Genomic DNA, 13174 nt, shown 5'->3' with positions numbered 1-13174 from the left:
ATTGAAGATGTTCACCCATCCACCTCAGATGTTGCTGCTGCTCCACCAGTTCCACATACCATGGCGAGGGCCTTCAATCGTGAAGGTGAGCTGATTAACATCAGGTGGCTAGTTCTTACGCCTCCTGAAGCTCCAGGGCCCCAATATGACTATCACATTGAGCAAAGGCCTCGGACGCAGAAGCCTATGCCAAGAATGCCAAGGCTTCCGAGAACTATTACCACTCAAAAATCTTTCAGCATCTTAAGCTTCAGAGAGCACAACACCTTTGTTGACAAGTCCAAGAACCCCTATAAGAAGTGTTGGGGAATGTAGTAATTTCAAAATTTTCCCGCGCACATGCAAGATCATGGTGATGCATAGCAACGATAGGGGAGAGTGTGTCCATGTACACTCGTAGACCGAAAGCGGAAGCGTTATGACAACGTGGTTGATGTAGTCATACATCTTCATGGTCCGACCGATGTTAGTACGGAACATCTGGCACCTCCGCGATCAGCACACGTTCAGCTTGGGGATGTCCCTCGTACTCTTGATCCAGTTGAGGCCGAGGGAGAGTTTCGTCAGCAATATAGCATGGTGACAATGATGTGAAGTTAGCGGCGCAGGGCTTTGCCTAAGCACTACGACGATATGACCGAGGTGTGTAACTGTGGAGGGGGGCACCGCACACGGCTAAACAATGTCAACTTGTGTGTTCTAGGGTGCCCCTGCCCCCGTATATAAAGGAGCAAGGGGGAGGCCGGCCAGCCCTTGGAGCACGCCAAGGAGGGGAGGAGTCCTCCTCCTAGTAGGAGTAGGACTTCTCCTTTCCTAGTCCAACTAGGAGGGGGAAGAGGGAAAGGAGGAGAGGGAGAGGGAGAGGGAAAGAGGGGTCGTGCCCCCCTCCCTAGTCTAATTCGGACTCCCCTTGGGGGGGCACAACCTGGGCTGCTGCCCTCTCTCTTCCCTAAGGCCCACTAGGGCCTAATACTTCCTCGGGGGGTTCCGGTAACCCCTCCGGCACTCCGGTTTTCTCCGAAATCACCCGGAACACTTCCAATGTCCGAATATAGCCATCCAATATATCAATCATTATGTCTTGACCATTTCGAGACTCCTCGTCATGTTCGTGATCATATCCGGGACTCTGAACTATCTTCGGCACATCAATACACATAAACTCGTACTACCGATCATCACCGAACTTTAAGCGTGCAGATACCACGGGTTCGAGAACTATGTAGACTGATACGTATCCAATGTATCTATATTTTTTTATTGTTCCATGCTATTATATTACCCCTTTTGGATGTTTATGGGCTTTATTTTACACATTTATATCATTTTTGGGACTAACCTACTAACCGGAGGCCTAGCCCATATTGCTGTTTTTTTTGCCTATTTCAGTATTTCGAAGAAAAGGAACATCAAACGGAGTCCAAACGGAATGAAACCTTAGGGAGCGTGACTTTTGGAATGAACGTGATCCAGAGGACTTGGAGTGCAAGTCAAGAGCAGCCGAGGCTCCCCCGAGATAGGAGGGCGCCACCTTGTAGGGTGTGCCCCCTGTCTCGTGGGCCCCTCGGGCGTCCACCGACGTACTTCTTCCTCCTATATATACCTACGTACCCCGAAAACATCCAGGGAGCACCCGAAACACAATTTCCATCGTCGTAACCTTCTGTATCCGCGAGATCCCATCTTGGAGCCTTCGCCAGCATTCTACCGGAGGGGGAATCAACCACGGAGGGCCTCTACATCAACATCCTTGCCCCTCCGATGAGTTGTGAGTAGTTTACCATAGACCTATGGGTCCATAGTTATTAGCTATATGGCTTCTTCTCTCTTTTTGGATCTCAATACAATGTTCTCCCCCTCTCTTGTGGAGATCTATTCGATCTAAACTCTTTTTGCGGTGTGTTTGTCGAGATCCGATGAATTGTGGGTTTATGATCAAGTTTATCTATGAATAATATTTGATTCTTCTCTGAATTCTTATATGTATGATTGAGTTATCTTTGAAAGTCTCTTCGAATTATAAGTTTGGTTTGGCCTACTAGATTGATCTTTCTTGCCATGGGAGAAGTGCTTAGCTTTGGGTTCAATCTTGCGGTGTTCTTACCCAGTGACAGAAAGGGTTGCAAGACACGTATTGTATTGTTGCCATCGAGGATAAAAAGATGGGGCTCATATCATATTGCATGAGTTTATCCCTCTACATCATGTCATCTTGCTTAAGGCGTTACTCTGTTCTTATGAACTTAATACTCTAGATGCAGGCAGGAGTCGGTCGATGTGTGGAGTAATAGTAGTAGATGCAGGCAGGAGTCGGTCTACTTGTTATGGACGTGATGCCTATATACATGATCATGCCTAGATAATCTCATAAGTATTCGCTTCTCTATCAATTGCTCGACAGTAATTTGTTCACCCACCGTAATACTTATGCTATCTCGAGAGAAGCCTCTAGTGAAACCTATGGCCCCCGGGTCTATCTCTTATCATATTTGCTTCCAATGTACTTTTATTTGCATATTTACTTTTTGCATCTATATTAACAAAAATATATTTATCTTATCATACTATCTCTATCAGATCTCACTTTCGCAAGTGGCCGTGAAGGGATTGACAACCCCTTTATTGCGCTGGTTGTGAGTTCTTAGTTTGTTTGTGTAGGTGCGTGGGACTTTTGAGGAGCCTCCTATTGGATTGATACCTTGGTTCTCAAAAACTGAGGGAAATACTTACGCTACACTTGCTGCATCACCCTCTCCTCTTTGAGGAAAACCAACACAAGCTCAAGACATAGCATAGACATGACCGAGACATGTCTCCATTCAATAACCAATAGCGGAACCTCGATGCTCATATTGGTTCCTACATATTCTACGAACATCTTTATTGGTCAAACCGCATAACAACATACGTTGTTCCCTTTGTCATCGGTATGTTACTTGCCCAAGATTCGATCATTGGTATCTCAATACCTAGTTCAATCTCGTTACTGGCAAGTCTCTTTACTCATTACGTAATACTTCATCCTGCAACTAACTCATTAGTCACAACGCTTGCAAGGCTTCTAGTGATGAGTATTATCGAGAGGGCCCAGAGATAACTCTCTGAAACACGGAGTGACAAATCCTAATCTTGATCTATGCCAACCCAACAAACACCTTCAGAGACACCTGTAGAGCACCTTTATAATCAACCTTTTATGTTGTGACGTTTAGTAGCACATAAAGTGTTCCTATGGTATTCGGGAGTTGCATAATCTCATACTCTGAAGAATTTGTATAAGTCATGAAGAAAGCAGTAGTAGTGAAACTAACACGATCATAATGCTAAGCTAACAGATGTGTCATGTCCATCACATAATTCTCCTAATGATGTGATCCCGTTCATCAAATGAAAACACATGTCTATGGTTAGGAAACATAACCATCTTTGATTACCGATCTAGTCAAGTAGAGGCATACTAGGGACTATAGGTTTTGTCTATGTATTCACACATGTACTAAGTTTCCGGCTAATACAATTCTAGCATGAATAATAAACATTTATCATGAATTAAGGAAATAAATAATAACTTTATTATTGCCTCTTGTGCATATTTCCTTCAGTCTCCCACTTGCACTAGAGTCAATAATCTAGATTACATAGTAAAGATTCTAACACCCATGGAGCTTTGGTGCTGATCATGTTTTGCTCGTGGAAGAGGCTTAGTCAACGGGTCTGTAACATTCAGCTCCGTGTGTATCTTGCAAATCTCTATGTCCCCTTCCGACACTTGATGGCGGATGGAATTGAAGCGTCTCTTGATGTGCTTGGTTCTCTTGTGAAATCTGGATTCCTTTGCCAAGGCAATTGCACCAGTATTGTCACAAAAGATTTTCATTGGACCCAATGCACTAGGTATGACACCTAGATCGGATATGAACTCCTTCATCCAAACTCCTTCATTTGTTTCTTCTGAAGCAGTAATGTACTCCGCTTCACACGTAGATCCCGCTACGATGCTATGCTTGGAACTGCACCAACTGACAGCTCCTCCATTCAATAAAAATACGTATCTGGTTTGCGGCTTAGAGTCATCCGGATAAGTGTCAAAGATTGCATCGACGTAACCATTTACGACGAGCTCTTTTTCACCTCACGAGAAACATATCCTTAGTCCTTTTCAGGTATTTTAGGATGTTCTTGACTGCTGTCCAGTGCTCCACTCCGGGATTACTTTGGTACCTTCCTACTATGCTTATAGCAAGACATACATCAGGTTTGGTACACAGCATTGCATACATGATAGAACCTATGGCTGAAGCATAGGGAATGATTTTCATTTTCTCTCTATCTTCTGCTGTGGTCAGGCTTTGAGTCTGACTCAACTTCACACCTTGTAACACAGGCAAGAACCCTTTCTTTGACTGATCCATTTTGAACTTCTTCAAAACTTTATCAAGGTATGTGCTGTTTGAAAGTCTAATTAAGCGTCTTGATCTATCTCTGTAGATCTTGATGCCCAATATGTATGCAGCTTCTCCAAGGTCTTTCATAGACAAACTCTTATTGAGGTATCCCTTTATGCTATCTAGAAATTCTATATCATTTCCAATCAATAATATGTCATCTACATATAAGATCAGAAATGCTATAGAGCTCCCACTCACTTTCCTGTAAATACAGGCTTCTCCAAAAGTCTCTATAAAACCATATGCTTTGATCACACTATCAAAGCGTTTATTCCAACTCTGAGAGGCTTGCACCAGTCAATAAATAGATCGCTAGAGCTTGCACACTTTGTTAGCACCCTTTGGATCGACAAAACCTTCCAGTTGCATCATATACAACTCTTCTTCCAGAAATCCATTCAGGAATGCAGTTTTAACATCCATTTGCCAAATTTCATAATCATAAAATGCAACAATTGCTAACATGATTCGGACAGACTTAAGCATCGCTACGGGTGAGAAAGTCTCATTGTAATCAACTCCTTGAACTTGTCGAAAACCTTTCGCAACAAGTCAAGCTTTGTAAACAGTAACATTATCGTCTACATCCGTCTTCTTCTTAAAGATCCATTTATTTTCTATGGCTTGCCGATTGTCGGTGTCAAAACTGGCGGATCTCAGGTAGGGGGTCCCAAATTGTACGTCTAAGGCTAATGGTAAGAGGAGGCGGGGGACACAATATTTACCCAGGTTCGGGCCCTCTCGATTGAGGTAATACCCTACTTCCTGCTTGATTGATCTTGATGATATGAGTATTACAAGAGTTGATCTACCACGAGATCGTAGAGGTTAAACCCTAAAGCTAGCCTATGATTATGATTGTTCTTATCCTACGCACTAAACTCTCTGTTTATATAGACACCGGAGGGGGCTAGGGTTACACAGAGTTGGTTATAGAGAAAGGAATCTTCACATCCTAACTGCCAAGCTTGCCTTCCACGCAAAGGAGAGTCCCATCTGGACACGGGACGAAGTCTTCTATCTTGTATCTTCAGTCCAACCGTCCGACATATGCATATAGTCCGCTGTCTGAGGACCCCTTAATCCAGGACTCCCTCAGTAGCCCCCGAACCAGGCTTCAATGACGATGAGTCCGGTGCGCAGATTGTCTTCGGCATTGCAAGGCGGGTTCCTTCTCTATCGGAGTAAATGACCACGGGTAGCCTAACCAGCTCCCCCTGGCTCTTCAAAAAATGTCGGGCCAACTGCGCCCTCCAACATCCAAGACGCAGGGACGCCTTATCCTGGCCGGCTGTCCAACTGGCCGGCTGCCCGAAGGTGGCAAGGCTCCGCAAGCCATCTCAACAAGGGCCGACTCCTAGCAGCCGGCCATCAGAGGGCCGGCTCCTAGCAGGCGGCCCATCCCACACCCTCTAAGTTTGTGCCCACATAACGGTGATAACACGGGGCATGGCTATAGTGAAGCCTGCCACCCCTAAATCCCGGAGCAAGCGTGGCCACAGTGCCCCGTACGGGGAGGCCACTCCCCGTCTGGTGCGGAACTGTTGCCATGTTGACCATGACATCACCCATGACACGCCATCGGTACGGCCCGTAGGCGGCGGGCCCCTCCGGCTAGAGAGATACCAGAAGGCTGCTGAGCTCCACCTGTCGGCCTAGGGGGAGGCCGGCTCCTAACAAGCCGGCCCATTCCTACCCTAGAAGTTTGTGCACCATTAAGCGGATAAGATGGGGTAAGGCTATAGTGAAAGCCCGCCAGGCGGCGGCACTATAGCCATGCTTACCCCGACAAAGCCATCGTCATCAAGAGTGAGGCTACAGTAACCAGCAACCGACAGGACCCCCAGGCGGTGGGCCCAGCCTGTCGACCGGGAAGCCGACAGCCGGCGAGACCCACCAGTCGGCGGGCCCCTGCGTCCGGCGGAGAAGCCGACCACTACAGACACTAACGGCTTGGACCCGCATCCAGCCGAATTACCATCGTACCCCTGGGGGGTAGGCCTATATAACCCCCCCCCATGGCACCCATGCAAAGGGTTGATCTCTTAGAGTTTTAGACACCACATAGAGAGAAGAGGAGATCTAGCCTTGCCCTTCTCCTTCCTCTAGCCGAACAACTCAAGGAGCCTCTTATAGCTACTTTTCTTGATCTAGTGATCATGCGGAGACCCCGCAGAGCAGGACTAGGGGTGCTATCTCCACGGAGAACCCCGAACCTTGGTAAGATTCGCTGGCGTGCATGTCTTCGCCTTATCTTGTTTCCAGGCAAAAGCGATGTCTTACTGGCTCCCACAATGATAAGCCACCCGTTGGGATATGTCGCACCTACTACTCAACATTTGGCGCCCACCGTGGGGCCAGGTCCACCGTTGTCCGCAGACCTGCTCTGGACGGGAACCCTTTTCTTCCCCAGCGAGCGTAGCCAGCCCGGCACACCCGATGGTGCTTGCCCCGACGTGCTGCACGGCGTCGACAACGCCTGCGCTGCGAGCTGCCTCGCTGATCTTCTCGGCGAGGTTCACCTCTTCGATGATCCCGCGTCCGACGCGGGCACAGATGGCCTTGAGAGCCGTCTTGTTAGCCTCCTCGACTAGCTCCACGTCGCCAGCGAGCCTGCTGTAGACTTGGAGTCGGTCGGCTCCACCGACCCGATGATCGCCGACTCCGACATGGCGTCGCTTAACATGTTCCCCACCAACATGGTGGTCTACGATGAGTTTCCTCCTTGCGAGCACAGCGGCAGGAGCCCCATCACGGAGGTGCTTGTCATTACCAGCGGCGAGCACTCGTACGGGGGCGTTTGAGACCCACTCGATGTGGCACTGCGAGACTTGTCAGTGCCCATCCCGGAAGACGCAGACGCTGAGACGCTGGAAACACGCCGCGTCTAGCTCATTGAAAGTGCCAACCGACTAGCCAACCTGCGACGCCTCTCAGAGGCCTAGCGGCGCGAGATGGACCGAGCCGTCGGCGGCACACCGGCCCCTGAGGGACCTAGTCGCATTGGCTCGATCTGGCAGCATGGCGCGACCATCGCCAGCATGTTCGGAACGGATCGTCTCGTCTACGCCACGCCTGCGGAGAACATACGAGCTGCCCAAGCGGTAGCAGATGAGCTGGAGAAGCTCGAGGGCGATGAGCGTCACCACATGACGGAGCACGTCCAGCAGCTCCTTGACGTGGCCGCCGAACAGCAAGAAGCCGGCTGCCGCACCGAAGTGCCCATCCGGCGAAACGATGACCCGCCCCCTCGCCGAGAGCATGGCGCGAGGTCCCGGACACCGACTGCAGGCGGCGCCCGCGAGCTGAAAGGCAAGGGGCCGACTGCTAGCCGCAGTCGGACACGCCTCTCCATGGAGCGTGACGCAGAAGTCCGCCCCCGTGCTGTGGAGCGACGTGGCAACCCGCCTCCTCCTCCGCCTCGCGGGGAGAGATATCCAACCCCGCCGCCCGTCACGCATCCAACGCTTAATGGCCGACTAGGCCGCCGTGAAGGAATCGGCGAGAACGATGCCCACCATCAGATCGACCGCCTGTCGCGATAATTGGCGCTGGAAGAAGAAGACGATGTCGGCCCGCCTTGTTTTCGCCCCCGCATCCGCGACGATCCCTTCCCCAAATGGTTCTTGCTCACAAGAGACACGCCAAAATACAACGGCTCGGTGAAGCCGGAAGACTGGTTGATCGACTACTCCACTGCGGTCAGCATAGCAAACGGCAACAGGCGCATTGCCGTGAAGTACGCCCCCTCATGCTTCAATGCACGACACACACCTGGCTGAATAGTCTCAAGCCCTACAGCATCAACAACTGGCTAGACTTCACAGAAGTCTTCATCCGCAACTTCACAAGCACGTATAAGCGGCCTCCCAAGCCTCGACAGGTCTCCTTGTGCGTCCAAGGCCCCAGCGAATTGACTCACGACTACCTCACACACTGGGCCGAGCTCCGCAACTCTTGCAAGGGCGTGCATGAAGTGCAAGCAATAGAGTACTTCACCGCCGGGTGCCGAGAGGGCACCCTTCTCAAGAACTGACTTCTCTGCGACGAGCCGGCTACACTCGATGAACTGCTGATCATAGGAGACAAATACGCCACGGCTGACTCCTCGATGAAGACCAAGCTGTGAGTGGACGCCTTTGGGAAGGTGCTCCCTACGGCTCCAAGAACGCCGGCTGGCGACTCCAACCGATGCCCGCACCAGAACGGCAACAAGCGCAAGGCTCCCATGCCGCCTTCCACCAGTCGGCAGGTGGCCACAGTTGAAGACGAACAGCCTGAAGGGCATCCCGCGCCCAAGCGTCTGAAGGGCGGCAGGCCGGCTTGGCAGCCAGCTTTCTCCTACGAGAAAACCCTCGACGCCCCCTGCAAGTTCCACAGTGGCGCAAAGCCGTCCAACCACACAACTCGAAAGTGTCATTGGCTCACAAGGATTTCCAAGGGCGAAGGACTACTGCCCCCTCCGCCTGCTGGCCAGCCGCCTCCGGCTCCTCATCATTCGGCCAGTCACCCAGCAGTTGGAGCCATTCATGATGAGTTCCCCAATGAGCATGCAGCTTACATCGTCTTCACAAGCCAAGCCGAGGACAGGCGCAGCCGGCGCCGTCAGCACCAAGAGGTCAATGAGGTTGCCACCAAGGACTCAGAATTTATGCATTGGTCTGAAAAGCCTTTCAGCTGGAGCCGGGCTGATCACCCAGAGGTGATGCTGTCTCTAGGATCCTATGCGCTGGTGCTGAAGCCACCTTCACAACAGAAAGGCGAGCCGCTCGTTTCTCCCGAGTTTTGATCAATGGTGGGAGCAGCATCAACATCTTGTACTAAGACACCATTGAGAAGCTTAATATCAAAACAAAGCAACTTCTGCGTAGTCGGACCCAGTTCCACGGCATTGTACCCAGCCTGTCATGCTCACCCATCAGCAAGATCAAGATAGATGTGCTCTTTGGAGACAAGGATCACATCCGCCGTGAGGCAGTCTGGTTCGAGGTGGTGGATCTGGAGAGCCCATATCACGCTTTACTTAGCTGACCTGCCTTGGCCAAGTTCATGGTTGTGCCCCACTATGCATACCTCAAGATGAAGATGCCGAGCTCCAAGGGCGTCATCACCATAATCAGAGATAACAAGAAATCCTTTGCCTGTACTGCAGCCAGCAGCCGGCTGGCCGAGTCCCTCGTGATTGCAGCTGCGAAAAAGATCCTTGACCGGGTTGTGCCATGGCCAGCAAGCAACCAGACCTGTCGCCCAACCCTAAGGAGTCCGAAGCTCAGGGCTCCTTCCAGCCGGCCAAGGAAACAAAGAAGATACCCTTGGACCCAAAGAACCCGGAGAGGTTTGCTGTTGTAGGAGCAAACCTTGACAACAAATAGGAAAGCTAGCTCATCGATTTCCTCCGTGAGAATCGAGATATCTTTGCATGGTCCCGCAAGTACATGCCGGGTGTCCCAACGGATTTCGCCGAGCACAAGCTACATGTCCGAGCTGATGCAAAACTAGTCAAGCAACCCCTCCGCCGACTATCAGAGGAAAAGAGAAGAATTGTTGGTGAAGAGATAGCCCGGCTTCTGGCAGCCGGCTTCACTATGGAAGTGTTCTTTCTAGAATTGCTTGCCAACCCGGTCCTTGTGTTGAAGAAGAACAAGAAGTGGCGCATGTGTATAGACTACACCACCCTCAACAAAGCTTGCCCCAAAGATCCGTTTGCTTTATCCCGGATTGACCAAGTGATAGAATCCATAGCCGGATGCGAGCTGTTGAGTTTCTTGGATGCCTACTCAGGTTATCATCAGATCAAGTTGGATCCAGCTGACCACCTGAAGACTGCCTTCATCACACCATTCAGAGCTTTCTGTTACCTAACTATGACATTCGGCTTGAGAAATGCCGGTGCCACTTTTCAGCGTTGCATGCAGAAATGCCTTCTCAAGCAACTCGGCAGAAATGCCCACGTCTATATAGATGGTATTGTTGTGAAGACAGAGAAGCGCGGCATCCTGCTGGAAGATCTCAAAGAAACATTTGACAACTTGCGCCGATTTTAGATCAAGCTCAACCCTGAGAAATGTGTGTTCGGAGTGCTAGCCGGCCAGCTCTTAGGTTTCCTGGTCTTTGAACGCGGCATTGAGTGCAACCCAGTGAAGATCAAGGTCACAGAGAGGATGGAGATTCCCACCCGGCTTCGTGATGTCCAAAAGTTCACTGGGTGCCTGGCTTCCCCTAACCACTTCACCAGTCGGCTGGGAGAGAAGGCACTCCACTTGTATCAGCTCATGAGAAAATCCACTCATTTCAAGTGGAATGACCAGGTGGATGAAGGCTTTCGCAAGTTAAAAAAGATGTTGACCACGCCGCCTGTCCTGGCGGCACCGACTAAAAAAGAGCCCATGCTCCTTTACATTGTGGCAACCAGCCGGGTGGTCAGCATTGTCATCGTGGTTCAACGCCCAGAAGAAGGCCGAGCTCAGCTGGTCCAGAGGCCGGTGTATTATTTGAGCGAAGTACTGTCAACCTCAAAATATAATTACCCCCACTACCAGAAGATGTGCTATGGCGTGTAGTTTGCCGCCAAGAAGCTCAAGCCCTACTTTCAAGAGCACCCCATCACAGTCATTTGCACTACCCCGCTGGCCAAGATCATAGGCAGTCGGGATGCATCTGGTCGGGTGGCCAAGTGGGCCATTGCGCTGGCTCCCGACACCATCTTCTACCAGCCGTGCACCGCCATCAAGTCCCAAGTGCTGGCGGACTTCCTTGTCGATTGGGACGAGACCCAGTACCTGCCGCCAGCACCCAACTCCACCCATTGGCGGATGCACTTTGACGGGTCCAAGATGCGCACCAGCTTGGGAGCCGACATCGTCCTCACCTCTCCCAAGGGCGATAAGCTCATATACACGTTGCAAATCCATTTTGCCGCCCCCAACAACGTGGCGGAGTACGAGGCGCTCATACATGGGCTCCGATTGGCCAAAGATCTCGGCATCCGCCGGATCCTATGCTATGGCGACTCGGACCTGGTGATCCGCAATCATCTGGCGACTGGGATGCCAAGGACGCAAACAGCTACCGCTTCCTCGTCCAGCAGCTCAACGGATACTTTGAAGGGCGCGAGTTTCTCCACGTGCCACGGGGTGACAACGAGCAAGCAGATGCCCTGGCACGAATCGGCTCCACCCGGCAAGCTATACCAACAGGCGTCTCCCTCCACCGCCTCCTCGAGCCGTCTTTCAAGCCGTCTCCAGAATAAGACTCCACCTTCATGCCGCCTGATCCCGTTGTAGTCGGATCCGACTTGGGGAACCCAGCAGGCGGCTCGGGGACTTCGGCAGGCGGCTCGGGGACTGCTGTAGTCGCACCCGGCTCGGGGACTTCAGAGCTCGGCCCAGGGACTGCAGCAGCCGGCCCTGGGACTTCGACGACACAGCAGGCGATGGCCGACTCCAACTCTTCACCACCCAACCCTCCTGCCCTGCTCGCAGTACCCGTGTTGGCAATAGAAGAAGTCGCAGCTCCATCATGGGCCCAGCCCATCCTCGACTTTCTGGTAAACAGAGAGCTGTCGACTGACGAGATCTCGGCAAGACAAGTTCAACGCCGAGCCGGAGCATACACAATAGTGAACAAAGAACTCGTAAGGCACAGTGTCACTGGAGTCTTCCAGCGCTACGTCGGTCCAGAGAAGGGCATTGCAATCCTCAAAGATATCCACCAAGGCGAGTGTGGCCACCACGCGGCCTCAAGATCACTCGTCACCAAATCTTTCCGCCATGGCTTTTTCTGGCCGACTGCTTTGGAAGACGCCATAGAGTTGGTCAAACACTGCAAAAGGTGCCAAGTTTTCAGCTCGAAGCAACATTTGCCGGCTTCTGCCCTCAAGACCACCCCCTCGCCTGGCCCTTTGCCGTCTGGGGGCTGGACATGGTGGGCCCATTCAAGACGGCACACGGCGGCATGACACATCTGCTTGTCACTATGGACAAGTTCACCAAGTGGATTGAAGCGAAGCCAATCAAGAAGCTGAATGGGTCGACTGCTGTGACATTCATCGCGGACATCACCACCCGGTACGGCTTACCACACAGCATCATCACCGACAACGGCAAGAATTTTGCCAAAGGAGCATTGGCACGTTTTAGCACGACACAAGGCATCCAACTAGACCTAGTATCCGTTGCCCACCCGCAATCAAACGGCCAAGTCGAGCGAGCAAACGGCTTCATCTTGTCTGGCATCAAGCCCCGACTGGTCTTACCTCTGGAGCGCTCGGCTGGCTGCTAGCTTGAGGAGCTGACGGCCGTCCTCTGGAGCTTGCGTACCAACCCGAACAACTCAACCGGCTTCGCTCCTTTCTTCCTTGTATATGGTGTCGAGGCTGTCATCCCAACTGACATCGAGTTCGACTCACCTCGAGTCACCATGTACACGAAAGCCGAGGCTAAGGAAGCGCGAGAATACGGCATTGACCAGCTGGAAGAGGGCCGGTTGTTAGCACTCAGACAGTCTGGGTGGGTGGGGTTATGCTTTAGAGACGTTAAATAGGGCACCATCAAAATCCGTTGAGACAACGCCTTATGAACTATGGTTTGGCAAGAAACCAAAGTTGTCGTTTCTTAAAGTTTGGGGCTGCGATGCTTATGTGAAGAAACTTCAACTAGATAAGCTCGAACCTAAATCGAAGAAATGTGTCTTCATAGGATACCCAAAAGAGACTATTGGGCACACCT

This window comes from Triticum aestivum, chromosome 7B (assembly GCF_018294505.1).
Source record: "Triticum aestivum cultivar Chinese Spring chromosome 7B, IWGSC CS RefSeq v2.1, whole genome shotgun sequence".
Classification (NCBI taxonomy): domain Eukaryota; kingdom Viridiplantae; phylum Streptophyta; class Magnoliopsida; order Poales; family Poaceae; genus Triticum; species Triticum aestivum.
Note: the sequence above shows the minus strand (reverse complement) of the source record.